This window comes from Pelodiscus sinensis, chromosome 22 (assembly GCF_052426305.1).
Source record: "Pelodiscus sinensis isolate ZL-2025 chromosome 22, ASM5242630v1, whole genome shotgun sequence".
Taxonomy (NCBI): domain Eukaryota; kingdom Metazoa; phylum Chordata; order Testudines; family Trionychidae; genus Pelodiscus; species Pelodiscus sinensis.
The window spans coordinates 17,327,275-17,342,241 of NC_143073.1; the positions used below are offsets into that span (position 1 = coordinate 17,327,275).

Sequence of the window (14,967 nt, forward strand, 5' to 3'; positions counted from 1 at the left end):
TGGCAGCAGACAGTTTGATGGTGGGGTGTGCACAGGGATAGACAGGCAGTACACAATGTGACAGAGGGGCGTGCACAGGGATGGTGGCGTGGCTGCCAGTGTGCAGAGGGGTGGGCACAGGGATGGACAGGTGACAAACAAGGTGATAGAGGGGTGTGCACAGGGATGGACAGGAGGCAGAAGGGTGCCAGAGGGGCATGCACAGGGATGAACAGGTGGCAGCAGACAGGATGCCAGAGGGGTGTGCACAGGGATGGACAAGCAGCAGACAGGGTGACAGAGGAGTGTGCACAGGGATGGACAAGCAGCAGACAGGGTGACAGAGGGGTGTGCACAGGGATGGACAAGCAGCAGACAGGGTGACAGAGGAGTGTGCACAGGGATGGACAGGAGGCAGAAGGGTGCCAGAGGGGTGTGCACAGGATGGTCACGTGGCCGACAGGATGCCAGAGGGGTGTGCACAGGGATGGACAGGGTGACAGAAGGCATGCACAGGGATGGACGGGTGACATGGGGTGGGCACAGGGATGGACAGATTTACAGAGGGGTGTACACAGGGATGGACAAGCAGCAGACAGGGTGCCAGAGGGGTGTGCATGAGGATGGACCGGCAGCAAATAGGGTGACAGAGTGCTGTGCATAGGGATGGGAGGGCAGCAGCCAGGGTGACAGAGGTGTGTGCACAGGGATGGACAGGCGGCGGCAGACAGGGTGGCAGAGGGGTGTGCCCAATTTGTCTGGCTGGAGGATGGAGCAGCTGGACTTGATTAGATTAGAAGTTGGATGACTGAGGTTCTGTATGGGGGGCTGTGGGTGGATCAAGGAGTTTGTACAGAGTTGGCTGCAGGACTGGATAGGGGAGCACTGGTCTGGGGGGGCTGGTGTGGAGTGTACAGGGCTGGCTGGTAGGCTGGCTGGGGGAATATAGGGAGGAATTCAGGATGTACAAGGTGTAGATGTGCAGAATTTTGCATTTCTCTCTCTAGCTGGGCATGGAAAACTCCAGAGCGGGAGGGGTTAATTCACACAGGGGCACCTTTTGGGGGGGTAGAGTTGGTTGAGGGGGATAGTGGGGCATGTACTAGGCTGGCAGTGGGGTGTGCAGGGCTGGATGAGACTGGGGGTGCGCAGGGCTGGGGGTTTTCTGGGGGTTTGCAGGGCTGGCTGGGGCTGTGCAGAGCTGAGAAGGGCTGGGCAGGACTGTCCAGAGGCGTGCAGGGCTGTCTGGGGGTGTGCAGGGCTGGGCAGGGCTGTCCGGGGGAGTGCAGGGCTAGGCGTGGGTATGCAGAGCTGAGCAGAGCTGTCCGGGGGTGTGCAGGCCTGAGCAGGGCTGGGCGGGGCTGTCTGGGGGTGTATAGGACTGGATGGGGCTGTCTGGGGGTATGCAGGGCTGGGCGGGGCTGTCTGGGGGTATGCAGGGCTGTCTGGGGGTATGCAGGGCTGGGCGGGCCTGTCTGGGTGTGTGCAGGGCTGAATGGGGCTGTCTGGAGGTATGCAGGGCTGTCTAGGGGTGTGCAGGGCTGGGTGGGGCTGTCCGGGTCTGTGCAGGGCTGAATGGGGCTGTCTGGGGGTATGCAGGGCTGTCTGGGGGTGTGCAGGGCTGGGTGGGGCTGTCTGGGTGTGTGCAGGGCTGAATGGGGCTGTCTGGGGGTATGCAGGGCTGTCTAGGGGTGTGCAGGGTTGGGCGGGGCTGTCCGGGTGTGTGCAGGGCTGAATGGGGCTGTCTGGGGGTATGCAGGGCTGTCTGGGGGTGTGCAGGGTTGGGCGGGGCTGTCTGAGGGTGTGCAGGGCTGGGCGGGGCTGTCCAGGTGTGTGCAGGGCTGAATGGGGCTGTCTGGGGGTATGCAGGGCTGTCTGGGGGTGTGCAGGGTTGGGCGGGGCTGTCTGGGGGTGTGCAGGGTTGGGCGGGTGTGTGCAGGCTAGAGGGGGAATGTGCAGGAGGGAGGCAGGTTTGCTTCTCTCTGTAGTAGGGCGTGGAAAATGGGAGGGGTTAATTCATACGGGTAGGGAGGTGTCCTTGAGGGGGGGGGAGTTAGTTGTGGGGATGATGGGGTATGTTGTAGAGTTGGGTGGAGGCTACAGCAGGGAGGTGTCCAGGGCTGGCAGAGAGGGATGTACAAGGCAGGCTGGGGGGGGGGGAGCACAAGGTTGGCGATGGGGCTGGCTGTGGGAGAGGGGGGTTTACAGGGCTGGATGGGGGGGCACAGGGCTAGCTGCAGGGCTGGCAGGGGGTAAACAGGGCTGGCTGGGGGCATGCACAGGGCTGCTGGATGGGGACTATGCAGGATTGGCAAGGGAGGTAGGGGTGTTAAGGGCTGGTGGAGGGGGCTGGCTGGGGGTGTACAGGGGTTCCCGGGGGATGCAAACGGGAGGTGTGCAGGGCATGGGGGTAGGGCTGGCGGGGGGTGAAGCAGGGGTTTGTGCATGGCTGGTGGGGGGCTGTTGAAGGTTAGCGGGGGATTGAGGGCTGGCAGGGGAGTTGTTTAGGGCAGGTGAGGGGGTTGTTGAGGGATGGGGGGATTGAGGACAGGCTGGGGATTTGAGGACGGGGGGTTGTTGAGGGTTGGTGGAAGAGTTGTTGAGGGCAGGGGGGTTGAAGGCTGACAGGGGATTGTTGAGGGCTGGTGAGGGGCTGAGAACTGGGGGGGTTGAGGGCTGGTGGGGAGGGGTTGAAGATTGGGGGGGTTGAGGTTTGGTGGAGGGTTGTTGAGGGCTGGCAGGGGGTTGTTGAGGGTTGGTGGGGAGGGTTGAGGTTTGGTGGGGGTTGTTGGGAGCTGGCAGGGGGTTGTTGAGGGTTGGTAGGGAGGAGTTGAGGATTGGCGGGGGGGTTGAGGTTTGGTGGGGGTTGTTGAGGGCTGGCAGGGGGTTGTTGAAGGTTAGTCGGGAGGGGTTGAGGGTTGGTGGGGGTTGTTGAGGGCTGGCAGGGGGTTGTTGAGGGTTGGTGGGGAGGGGTTGAGGGTTGGTGGGGGTTGTTGAGGGCTGGCAGGGGAGTTGTTGAGGGTTGGTGGGGAGGGGTTGAGGGTTGGTGGGGTTGTTGAGGGCTGGCAGGGGGTTGTTGAGGGTTGGTGGGGAGGGGTTGAGGTTTGGTGGGGGTTGTTGAGGGCTGGCAGGGGGTTGTTGAGGGTTGGTGGGGAGGGGTTGAGGGTTGGTGGGGGTTGTTGAGGGCTGGCAGGGGGTTGTTGAGGGTTGGTGGGGAGGGGTTGAGGGTTGGTGGGGGGGGTTGTTGAGGGCTGGCAGGGGGTTGTTGAAGGTTAGTGGGGAGGGGTTGAGGGTTGGTGGGGGTTGTTGAGGGCTGGCAGGGGGTTGCTGAGGGTTGGTGGGGAGGGGTTGAGGGTTGGTGGGGTTGTTGAGGGCTGGCAGGGGGTTGTTGAGGGTTGGTGGGGAGGGGTTGAGGGTTGGTGGGGGTTGTTGAGGGTTGGTGGGGAGGGGTTGAAGGTTGGCAGGGTGGGGTTGAGGTTTGGTAGAGGGTTGTTGAGGGCTGGCAGGGGGTTGTTGAGGGTTGGTGGGGAGAGGCTGAGGATTGGCGGGGGGGTTGAGGTTTGGTGGGGGGTTGTTGAGGGTTGGTGGGGTAGTTAAGGGCTGGCAGGGTTGAGGGCAGGCGGGGGGGTTGTTGAGGGCAGGCAGGGGGTTGTTGAGGGTTGGTGGGGAGGGGTTGAGGATTGGCGGGGCGGTTGAGGTTTGGTGGGGGGTTGTTGAGGGTTGGGGGGAGTTAAGGGCTGGTGGGGTTGAGGGCAGGCGGGGGGGTTGTTGAGGGCTGGCGGGGGGTGTAAGCGGGGTGTGTGCAGGACTGGGGGGATGTGTGGAGATTTGCATCTCTCTCTCTCTCTCTCTCTCTCTCTCTCTCTCTCTCTCTCGCAGCGGTGGAAAGCCACAGGCCGGGAGGGGTTAATTCACGGGGGGAGGGGGCAAGGTCACGTGGTCCCAGACCCTCCTCCCCTCCCCATCGGGGCCCCCCACAGCCTGGCTATACGCAGAAGCCTGGCGCTGCCCCCCCCCCCCCCTTCCGCGGTGCCCGGCTCCATCCCTCCTGGTGGAGGGGGCTCAGTACTGCGGCCCCCGCCCTGGGAAAGGGGGTGCAAAGGAAGCCGGCTGCCTTGCAGGCAGGAGACACGGGGGGGGGGGGGGGCGTAGCAGGGAAGCGGTGAGGGAGCTGGGTACCAGCCCACAACCCCCCATTGCATAACCCGCTCCCCCCCGCAGGTGGGTCCAGATGCTGCAGCTGCGCGCATCTGGCTGCTGTTGCGGCCGCGCCGCGGGGGGATGCAGGCGGGGGGTGGCGCAGGGGGAAGGGTGGGGCTCACCTGGGAGGTGCGGGGGGGCAGCCCCGAGTCCCTGGGTCCGGACAGGCGGGAGCCGCCGGCTGCGGCTGCAGGCTCCGGGCTCTGGGCTGGAATAGGCGCCCCCCCGCCCCGGCCCCCCCGCCCCCCAGCCTCTCCGCAGCCACATCTCGCGAGCCTGCTCGGGGCTCTTGCCGCCCGTGCGAGACAGAGGCGGAGGGGCAGGGTGGGAGACGGGGGCTGGGTGGGGCCCGGGTTGGGGATGCTGGGGGGAGCAAGTTGGGGGGGCAGGCTGTTGGTCTGTGTAGGGGAGGGAGGGGGAAGGGTGGAGCGGGTTGGAGAGCGACTGGGGAGGAGGAGAAGGGGGAGGTGGGGCAGGGAGGCAAGGCTGGCAGGAGGGGTCTGGGAGGGGGAACCGGGGCAGTGGAACGGGCTGGGGGAGCTGGCGGGGGTCTGGGGAGGGAGGAGTTAGGGGGAGCAGGGTAGAGCTGTGGGGAAGCTGATGGGGGTTGAGGGAAGGGTGGGGAGGTGGAGATGGAGCAGGGTAGAGCGGGCAGGGGAGCTGGAAGGGGTCTGAGGAGGGGAAGGAGAGGGAGGTGGGAAGGGTAGAGCAGATTGGGAGAACTTGTGGGGGGATCTGGGGAGGGAAGGAAGGGGGAGGTGGGGCAGGGTAGAATGGGCTGGGAGGGGATGGGGGTCTGGGGAGGCAAAGGAGGGAACTGGGGGGCTGGCAGGGGGGTTTGGGGAGGGAAGGGGAGGTGGGTCAGGGTGGAAGGGCTGGGGGCCTTGACAAGGGGTGCTGGGCAGGAGAGAGAGGTGAGGTGGGCTGGTGAGCAGCATGGACTCAGGAGGTTCACATAGGCCTGGGGACAGAGGCAGGAAAGCAGCAGCAGCAGCCAGATGATGGGGGGGTTGGGCTTTTCCCTTCCAGCCTCTCCTCCCAGGCCAGGTGCTGTGGGGCAGTGTAGTGCTGGAGGCTGCAGTGCAAGGGTGGGTGAGAGGGGGGCTGTGAGCAGGGCGCTGTGGGGTGTCATGGGGCAGGGACCGTGGGGCAGAGTAGTGCTGGAGGGGTGCAGAGGGGTGGGGGCTGTGAGCAGGGGCCATGGGGTTGGCTCTACAGGGCTAGAACTCTGCTCAAAGCCACAGCACATAGGCCTGGGCAGCCCCCCATCCTTATGCCTGGCTCAGGCTTGATACAGACCCCATATCAGGGCCCATGTGGGGGCAGGAAAGACCTGGGTTTCTGCGGCTGTGGGGGGGGGGCACAAGGAGGGCGGGGGTTTCAGAGGACAGCATGGCTCAGGTTTGGCTGGGACAAGCAGGACTTTGCAGGTGCAGGGTTAAAGGTTAAAGGTCGGGGTAATGATTTGGCGGGGGGCCAGGGTTGGGGTAGGGATGAGTGGAGTGAAAAGTTAATCGTGTGTGTGTGTGTGCGCGCGCCCACAGGTCGGTGTTGGTGAAGACGTGTCAGTGTGAGTGTGTTGCCGTATGGCAGGATGTGTGTGTATGTGTCAGTGTGCATTGATGCGTGTCTGACTATCTGTTCATTAGTGTGTCTCAGCAAGTGCCCCTGTACAGATGTGTGTGTATCAGGGTATGATTGTGTGTGTGTGTTGAGGCATGTGCGTCATTCTCTCTCTCTGCTTGTTTGCCTCTCCCTGGCTCATCATGGGAAAAGCCGGGAGAATTAGCCAGGACATTAATTACATTAATGCTGGGAGCAGAGACAGCGCAGAGCCCTGCTGCACTGTGTGTGGGCCTGTGTGCATGTGTGTGGGCGGGCGCCTGTGACTGAGTGTGTGTGCATACGTCTGGGCACACATCTGTGTGTGTGTGTTGTGTCTGCACATGTGTGACTTCACATGTGTGTCTCTGTGTGTGTTTGTTGGTGTGTCTGCACATGAGTGTGTGTGCATGTGGGTCTGTTTTGTTGTTTTGCATATGTGTGTGTATCTGCACGTCTGGCATGTATGTCTGCGTGTGCATCAATGTGTCTGCATGTGTGTCTGTGCTTGCATATATATTTGTGGGTGGGCACTGTGCTGAGGGCAGTGAGATGTTGGGGGCTAGCAAGGACATGGTGGGAGCCGGGGGATGCAGTGACTCCTCTGTAAAGAAAAAACAGGACTATGTAGCACTTTAAAGACGAACAAGATGGTTTATTAGGTGATGAGCTTTCATGGGCCAGACCCACTTCCTCAGATCAAATAGTGGAAGTGGGTCTGGCCCATGAAAGCTCATCACCTAATAATCCATTTTGTTAGTCTTTAAAGTGCTGCATAGTCCTGCTTTTTGTTTCAGCTACACCAGACTAACACGGCTACATTTCTATCACTATTCCTCTGTAAAGGACACGGCCCTCTGCTTCCCTTCGCATGGACAGGGGCCTGGCCCTGCCACCCCGGGCCTCTGGGTGGGGGCCGGAAACAGGGCCAAATGCCAGGGGATATTTTGGGCTGGGAGATCTGAGGAATCTGCAGAGGAGACTCCATGGGGGTCCAGTTACAGATAGGGTGAGAGGCAGGGGTGTGCGCTCACACATGCACACAGCCACACCCCTGTCACTTTCTCTCACATACACAACCAGACAAAACCAGGCCTGTATCACACACAACCATACACATGCACAGAGCCAGGCCTTTCTGTCTCTCTCACTCAGCCTCTCTCTTATACAGAGCCAGGTCTCTCTCTCTCTGGGTATGTCTACACTACAGCACTAATTCGAACTAACTTTATGCGAGCAAAAGGGGGAGGCTTTCCTGCCAGCCTGGATGGCTGAGGCTGAGCGCATGGCTGGCCACTATGCTCAGCCCCACACAGCCGCTGTCCGGGAAGCCCTGCGGGAGAGCTTCCATGTGGAGGAGGAGGACTGAACTCTCCCTGCATGCCCCACTGGGGCCTTCTTCCACCCTCCCCCCCTTCCCCTCCCTAACCCCCCTTTTTAAGTCAAATAAAGACACCTGTTTGCCAACAAAAATCCCTTTTTATTTTACATAACTGGGGTGGGGGGAGGGTAGGAGAGGGGAGAGGAAACCTGGGAGGAGGGAGCTGGAAAGGGGTGGAAGGGGAGGAAGGGAAGGGAAAGCTCAGGCATGGGGGTCCTGCTGGCTCTCCTGACTTGCAGCACTGCGGATGTGGGGGCGTCGGGGGGGAGTGGGTGTGAAGGGTGGGGCAGGAGGGACAGGGGGTGCGGATGAAGCGGAAGGGGGAGCAGGGGTGGGAGGAGGAGTGAGAGCTGGGACGGCTGCTGGGGCCGGAGCAGGAGGAGGCAGGAACCTGTCCACCAGGGTCTGGAGGTGGCCTCTGAGGGCACGGCCATGCTCCTCCAGCGCCTCCAAACTCCGCTGCCGCAGCTGCAGGTCCTCCCGGACCCAGTGGTCCTGGGTGTGGAGCTGGTGCTCCAGGACCCGCAGGTGCCGCTGCTGGTACTCCTCCTGGTTCCTGGCGTGCCTGCTGGCCCGGGTGCAGGTGGCTGTTGCAGGCGGGGTGGTGTGCCCTGCAGTCCCAGGTGCTGCGGCTGTGGTGAAACAAGAGCAGTGGTCAGTTCTCCCTGGGGACAAGGTGGGTGAAACCCAGCCCCCCTCTGCAACGCCAGGGCCCCTGCATGACACCCAGCTGATGCTCCATGGTGGGCAAGGCCCAGGCACATGGTCCCTGGGCTCCCTCTCCCCCAACCCCCCCGTACACATAAGGGGAGCATGATGGTACTCACATGTGGAGCCCTCCTCTGCCTCGGACGACACAGCTGATGTGCTCTGTGGGATGCCTCGGGGGTCCTGGGTCTTGGGCAGGCTCCCTGCAGGCTGCTGGCTCTCGACGTCCTCCTCCTCCTCTTCGGTGTCAGAGACAGGGCCCTCTGCCCCGGGGTCAAACACCACCCGGGGGGCATGGACGGCGTGAGCCCCCAGGATGCGGTCCAGGGCCTCAAAGTGGGGGCAGGTCTCCAGGTCGGCCCCTGGCTGGCAGGCTTTGGAGTAGGACTGCTGCAGGTCCTTGATTTTACAGCAGACCTGCTCCCGGGTCCGCATGTGGCCTCTGGCGGCCAGGCTGTCAGCCATGCAGCTGTATACGGCCACGTTCCTGTGGCTAGTGCGGAGATCGTGGACGTTGGAGGCCTCCCCCCAAACCTCGATGAGGTCCACAATTTCCGCACTTGACCAGGTGGGTTCCTGCCTCTTGCGGCCCCAGGCAGGCTCCTGGGAGCTGCCAGCCTGGTCCTGGGAAGAGGCGGAGGGCTGGGTGGCAGCGGGTGGCTGGCTCATCCTGTGCCAGGTGTAGGGTCTGCTGTCTGGGTGCTGGCAGGCTTGCACCTGGCACAAGCACCATAGCCAGCTCGTGCCCCTTTAAGGGCTCCGGGGCCGGGAGGGGGGGGAGAAGAGTTTCCCTGGTGGTGCCCAGAGTGGCCACCAGGGCAAGCTGGGAAGGGCTAGCCTCCCACTAGTTCGAATTAAGTGGCTACACAGCCCTTAATTCGAACTACTTAATTCGAACTAGGCGTTAGTCCTCGTAGAATGAGGTTTACCTAGCTTGAATTAAGCTCTCTGCTAGTTGGTATTAAATTCGAACTAGCGGTTTGCCTGTGTAGCGCCTATTAAAGTTAATTTGAACTAATGGCTGTTAGTTCGAATTAACTTTGTAGTGTAGACAGACCCTTCATCTGTCTCACACACACAGAGTCATGTTCTTACTCTTTCTCTCTCTCCTGGCCACAGCCAGCAGGGGGCAGCAGTTCCCTACAGAAGCTTCACTGCAGCTGTGAGATGTATGGGGGCCCAGGCCTTAAACCTGGGTTGGGGGGAGGGTTGGCTTCACCCCAGGGGAGGCCCCACTATTCCTCTGCCCCATTCCCCACCCCTACTCCCACACATGCCACGGATCAAATCCAAAATCACCCCAAAAAGTTTGCTCCAACTCCAGGGCTCACTCCATCAGAGTGCTTGTGTGTGTGTGCACGTGTGTGTGGCGTGGTGTGTTTGTGTGTGAGAGAGGGGGTGTCCGTGGAGGAAGGGGGACAGTAGCTTATGGCACATGGGCCATCTGCAGGAGCTATGGTGGGGATGGGCTACCCGTAAATGGACAGGGCCCCGGGGCAGAGATGGGGGGGGGGGGGGGGAGGTTACCTGTGGGAGGCAGGGAAGGGAGTGCAAGGGGAGGAGGAGACCCTGGAGTTAAATCTGCATGGTACCAAGGGGGTCAGGAAGGGGAGCAGTGGCCCCATAGAGGTTGAATCTGTGGAGAGCAGGATAGTTGAAGTAGGGAGGAGCTGGGAGCTCACGTATAAAGCCCTCCCTTGTACAGGTGACCCCCTAGCTCAGGTGTCCAGCTTCCCTGTACTCCACCCCCTTCACAGATGAGCCCCTGGCTACAGTTATCCTGGGACACAGAGGTGAGCCCCTGGCTCAGGCATACAGCTCCCCTGAGCCCCACCCCATCCACAGGTGGGTGGCTCTGAGGCATCCCACTCCCCATGTCTGAGTCTGGCAGAGGCTGTTACCTGGAGCCTCTTGTGTTCCTGCTGCCTGGTGATGGGGGCTGCGCCTGGTTACTGGAAGAGGCTGTTCCAGCCCCTGATGCAGGCACAGGGAGCTGTTTGCCCATCCTGTCCCTGTCAGCTGGGTCCCCCCTGCCTGGCCCTGTTTGATTTTCTCCCCAGTATTTATCCCTGAGCAAATATTGGCACCTTGGCATCAGCTGTGTGGGATGGGCGAGGTGTTAGCTCTGCTGGGCTCCTCTCCCTTTGGCTCCAGTGCCACTGTGGGGCTGCAGGTTGGGATGGGGGAGGGGTGCTTAGCCTCCCCCTTGTTCCTAAATCTCCCCCCCCCCCTGCTCCTGTTGCTTATTTGAGCCCTCTCTTATTGATGGACCTGCTGTTGCTGGCTATTTGCTCAGGGTCACTGATGCAGCCTCTGCTCAGGGCGTTCTGAAACCTCTGCCTTCCCAGAGATATGATGGGCCTGCCCCCCACCCTGAAGCACCTGGCACTGGGGCCTGTCAGGTCACATGGGGGGGGGGCTGGATCTGACTCAGCCTGGCTGGTGTTCTGTTTGTAAGCCCCTATCCCTGACCTCTGACTCGCAACAGAGCCTGTCCCCTAAGCCAAGACTGGGCTTGAGCCCTAACCCCTAAATGTGTCCCCCCCACACTGGGCCTGTCCCAAACCTGTTCGTGACTTTGACCCTAAACCACAACCCATATAACAGCCCTAAACCCCCAACTCGGACCTTCATTCCTGCTCCCACCCCGGAAATGAACCTAGATGGCAAATGGAAACTGGACCCCCTGCCTGAAAGCCAACCTGCTTCCCTGCCATTGCGAACCCTGGCTCTGCACCTCCACTCCCCACCCGCCCGCCCGCCATTGGATTATTCCGCCCTACGCTGAACCCTCGCCCCCCATCATGGAGCCATTTCTTTTGTGCAATGCCGCTGGTTGGCACGTTGCACTCTGGTGAGTTCACTCTCGTGCTGCCCTGTGGGCAGAGGGGCAGTGCCCGCCCCAAGGCTGTGCACACAGATTTTATACTCATTACCGAGGGCAAAACTGGGCAAGGCCCAGGAGAGAGAAGGGAAAAGTATCAGTGACTCAGCAACCCAGCCAGTCCCCCTGCTTTAACCACCAGCCCCCACTCCCCTCCCAGAGCCAGGCAGAGAACCTAGAAGTCTTGGCTCCCAGCCCCCTCCCTGTCCCCAAAGTGTCACCTGCTGGGTGAGGCCTCAGTTCAGACGCACAGGTTACCCCCACCGCCCGGGCCGAGAGCGTTTCTCAGGTACTGGGTGACCTTTGATTATTTATTCTGCGGAATCTCGGCTGTTATTTATAGCCCCAGAGAATGAGTGCAGGGCCAGGAGCTGGGTGGAGATTTCTCCTGCGCAATGGCTGGGGCTGTGCCACTGGGAACCCATCACCCCTTCCTTATAGCACCAGGGGCTGGGCACCACGTTCCCATTGTGTCTTGGGGCCTGGGCGGGGGCAGAATGGGTGAGAGATGAATTCACCCAGGGCCCCAGCCCGAAAACCTGGAGCCTCACAGCCTGGGGAGTTGTGGCATCACGGCTGTGCGAGACAGTCCTGTGCACTGGGTGATTCCCCGTATTGGCCCCCCAGTCCTGTTCTGTGCATCACCGCTGCCCGGTTCTGTGCATCTCCCCTCAGTTCTGTGCATCCTCCCTCAGTTCTGTGCATCTCCCCTGCCTGGTTCTGTGCATCCCCCCTCAGTTCTGTGCATCTCCTCTCAGTTCTGTGCATCCCCCCCACCCGGTTCTGTGCATCCCCCCTCAGTTCTGTGCATCCCCCCCTCAGTTCTGTGCATCTCCCCTGCTCGGTTCTGTGCATCCCCCCCCCCCCAGTTCTGGGCATCTCCCCTCAGTTCTGTGCATCCTCCCCACCCGGTTCTGTGCATCCCCCTTCAGTTCTGTGCATCTCCCCTGCTCGGTTCTGTGCACCCCCCCCCCCCCCCCCCAGTTCTGGGCATCTCCCCTCAGTTCTGTGCATCCCCCCACCCGGTTCTGTGCGTCCCCCCTCAGTTCTGTGCATCCCCCCCACCCGGTTCTGTGCATCACCCATCCCCACCCCCTCGTTCTGCCACGGCAACACTACCCAGTTCTGCACATCGCCATGCCCATGTGGCTCATGGCAGGCTATGCCCTGGCTCTGTTCTGTCCCAGCTGCCTTTCCCCAGGCTGGGTTTGCTGCTGGCTGTCCCCCTGCCACCTCCAGGGACTGCAGGTTTGCTCAGGGCTTGGCCAAAAGGGGTGTGTAGATTCAGCTGATGGGATCACTGAGTCTCCATGAATCCCACAGCTCATGTGCCAGGATCTAGGCTGGGGAGGGGCCCAACACTATCCCTCCCTCCAGCAGGCTGGTTCTCCCCCTTTATGGGGCTCAGCCCTGGGCCGGTCGCCCCATTCGCTCCCCAGAGCCAGCGGGGCTGGGGCAGAGCTGCCTGGCAGGGGCTCTCCAGGCACAGAGGCCCGTTGGTCTCTGGGAGAAGGCTCAGGGCAGGAGAGCTGATAGCCCAAAGGGGCTGGGGGCCATGAGAGGAGACATTGGAGAGTCAGGGCCATGCCTGGACCCCGAAGGCTTCCAGGTAACCCCAAAGATGGCTTCTCCCACCCCCGGAACTGGTAACAAACCTAAGCGAGATTGGGGGCATTTTCTACATCCTAGCCCCTCCACCAGCCTGTCACTCTGCTGCTCCACAGGTCCCACTTCTCACAGCTCTGCAGAAAACAACCTGGGACTGCAGCGGATGAGAAGCTGGATATGAGTCAATGGGGTGTCCTTGTAGCACAGAAGGCTAATGGCATATTGGGCTGCATTAAGAGGAGCATTGCCAGCAGATCTAGAGAAGTGATTATTCCCCTTTATTTGGCTCTGGTGAGGCCACACCTGGAGTACTGTGTCCTGGACTTATTTAGTCTGCAGAAGAGAAGAGTGAGGGGGGATTTGAAAGCAGCCTTCAGCTCCCTGCAGGGGGTTCCACAGAGGATGGAGGGAGGCTGTTCTCAGTAGTGACAGATGGCAGAACAAGGAACAATGGTCTCAAGTTACAGGGGGGGGTCTAGGTTGGATATTAGGAAAAACTCTTTCCCTAGGAGGGTGGGGAAGCGCTGGGATGGGTTCCCTAGGGAGGGGATGGAATCTCCATCCCTAGAGGTTTTTAAGTCCCAGCTTGACAAAGCCCTGGCTGGGATGGTTTAGTTGGGGTTGGTCGTGCTTTGAGCAGCAGTTGGACTAGATGCTTTCTGAGGTCTCTTCAGGCATGTCTACGCCAGGGAATTATTTCAAAATAACTAAATTCAAAATAATAACTCCTGAAATAACAAAACCGAAGTAGCACGTTCCCACGATGGGGGAGCCTCGCAATGAGTCCGAGGCAGGCTCCCTTAAGGTGGACGCGCTACCTCGACTCAGAGCCCCTGGAAGCACTGGGGAGTAAGTGTCACAGGTCACCCCCCTTTTTGGGGGTCCCCCTTCCCCAACGTACCCAGGTTAACGGCTCGCACCAGCCGAAATATCGCTCGCCCTGGTGGCGGGGTGGGGGGTCCGGGCCCACCCTCTCTCCGGACCCCGACCCAGGGCCCTAACACCAGGAACTCAATGCTCCTGATGGTAGCAGGTGGGGGCTTGCCCCTAAACTCGCCTGCTCTCGGGTTTCACAGCCCGCCCTGGGTTGCTGTCAACCCCGCCAGCGGGTCTAGCCCACGTCCCACCTCCACCTTCTTACCGGGACCCCTCGCGCTTCCTCGGCGTCCCCCTCCCTCTGTGCTGTTCCCCCCCCTTCTGCGCCACTTCCCCACCCTTTGTATCCTCCACTGCCTCTTCCGACGCCTGCGCACTTCCGGGTGCCCCGCCTCCCCCTGGCGTCGCGTTGCTGACGTCAGCGGGTATCCCAGTCGCACCTGGATGACGGTCGGCCTCTCGGCCGGCCTTCCATCCCTGCTCCATCTGGCTGGCGTCCTCCGCCCCATTGTCAGCGCCCGCGTCCCCTGGCATGAAGGAGTGGTGGGGTTGCCTCACCCCGTCACAAAGTACTTCATTGGCAAATGTCTCTGGGGAGCAGTTATTTCAAAATAGCAGCAACGGAGCGTCCACACTACCCCATTTCAAAATACAGCCAGTCCCCGAGTTGCGAACGATCGACTTACAACCATTTGCAGTTACGACCAAAACTGTAGTAAATGGCGGACCCTGAGTTATGAACGCGATCCACGCTTACGAACAGCGCGGTCGCGTGTAACTCAGCAGGGTCCAACTGATGAACAAACCGAGTTACGACCAATTGCTTGGTCCGTAACCGGTTCGTAAGTTGGGAAGAAGCTGTAACTATTTCAAGTGAAATGTTATTCCCCGAGAAGCGCAGATTTCGAAATAACGGGCTTGGCAGCGTGGATGTTCCACTTGTTATTTTGAAATAGCTCCCTAGTGTAGAGCAATGGCTTCCATCTCTCATCCTCTGTGATTCTCTCTCAGGCAGCTACTGGTCCCTCGTCTCCATGAAAGGAGCAAGCCAGGTCTTGGCAGGGCGGATTGACGTAGGAGATAGCTGTGTAGAGAGTCTCTGGGTTAAGCTAAAAGGGGTAAAAAACGAGGGTGATATCATGCTAGGAGTCTACTACAGGCCACCTAGCCAGGTGGAAGAGGTGGATGAGGCCTTTTTTAAACAATTAACAAAACTATCCAAAGCCCAAGATTTGGTGGTGATGGGGGACTTCAACTATCCAGACATATGTTGGGAAACTAACACAGCGGGGCACAGGCTATCCGATAAGTTTCTGGACTGCATTGGAGACAACTTTCTGTTTCAGAAGGTTGAAAAAGCTACCAGAGGAGAAGCTGTTCTGGATTTGGTTTTAACAAACAGGGAGGAACTAGTTGAGAACTTGAAAGTGGAAGACAGTATAGGGGACAGTGATCATGAAATAATAGAGTTAATGATCTTAAGGAAAGGTAGAAGGGAGACCAGCACAATTGAGGTAATGGATTTCAGGAAGGCAGATTTTGATAAGCTCAGAGAACTTGTAGGTAAGGTCCCATGGGAAGCAAGACTGAAGGGAAAAACAACTGAGGAGAGTTGGAAGTATTTCAAAGGGACATTGTTAAGGGCCCAAAAGCAAACAATTCCGCTGTGTAGGAAAGATAGAAAATACGGCAAAAGACCAGCTTGGCTTAACAAGGAGATCTTGCATGA

At 60.0% G+C, this 14,967-nt stretch overlaps 1 protein-coding gene across 2 annotated transcripts in view; it reads right to left on the reverse strand.

Moving 5' to 3' along the window:
- The window catches only part of ACHE (acetylcholinesterase (Yt blood group)), a 28,734-nt gene extending 17,667 nt beyond the window's left edge, over positions 1–11,067 (reverse strand). The window contains exon 1 of one of the 2 annotated variants that reach the window (XM_014570129.4): positions 10,976–11,067. The gene's annotated coding sequence lies outside the window, so the exon portion shown is untranslated. Of the gene's footprint in view, positions 1–4,301; positions 4,417–10,975 lie in introns of those variants that run through there. The other variant, XM_089772437.1, reaches the window with a different exon arrangement.
- Between the last annotated feature and the right edge of the window lie 3,900 nt (positions 11,068–14,967).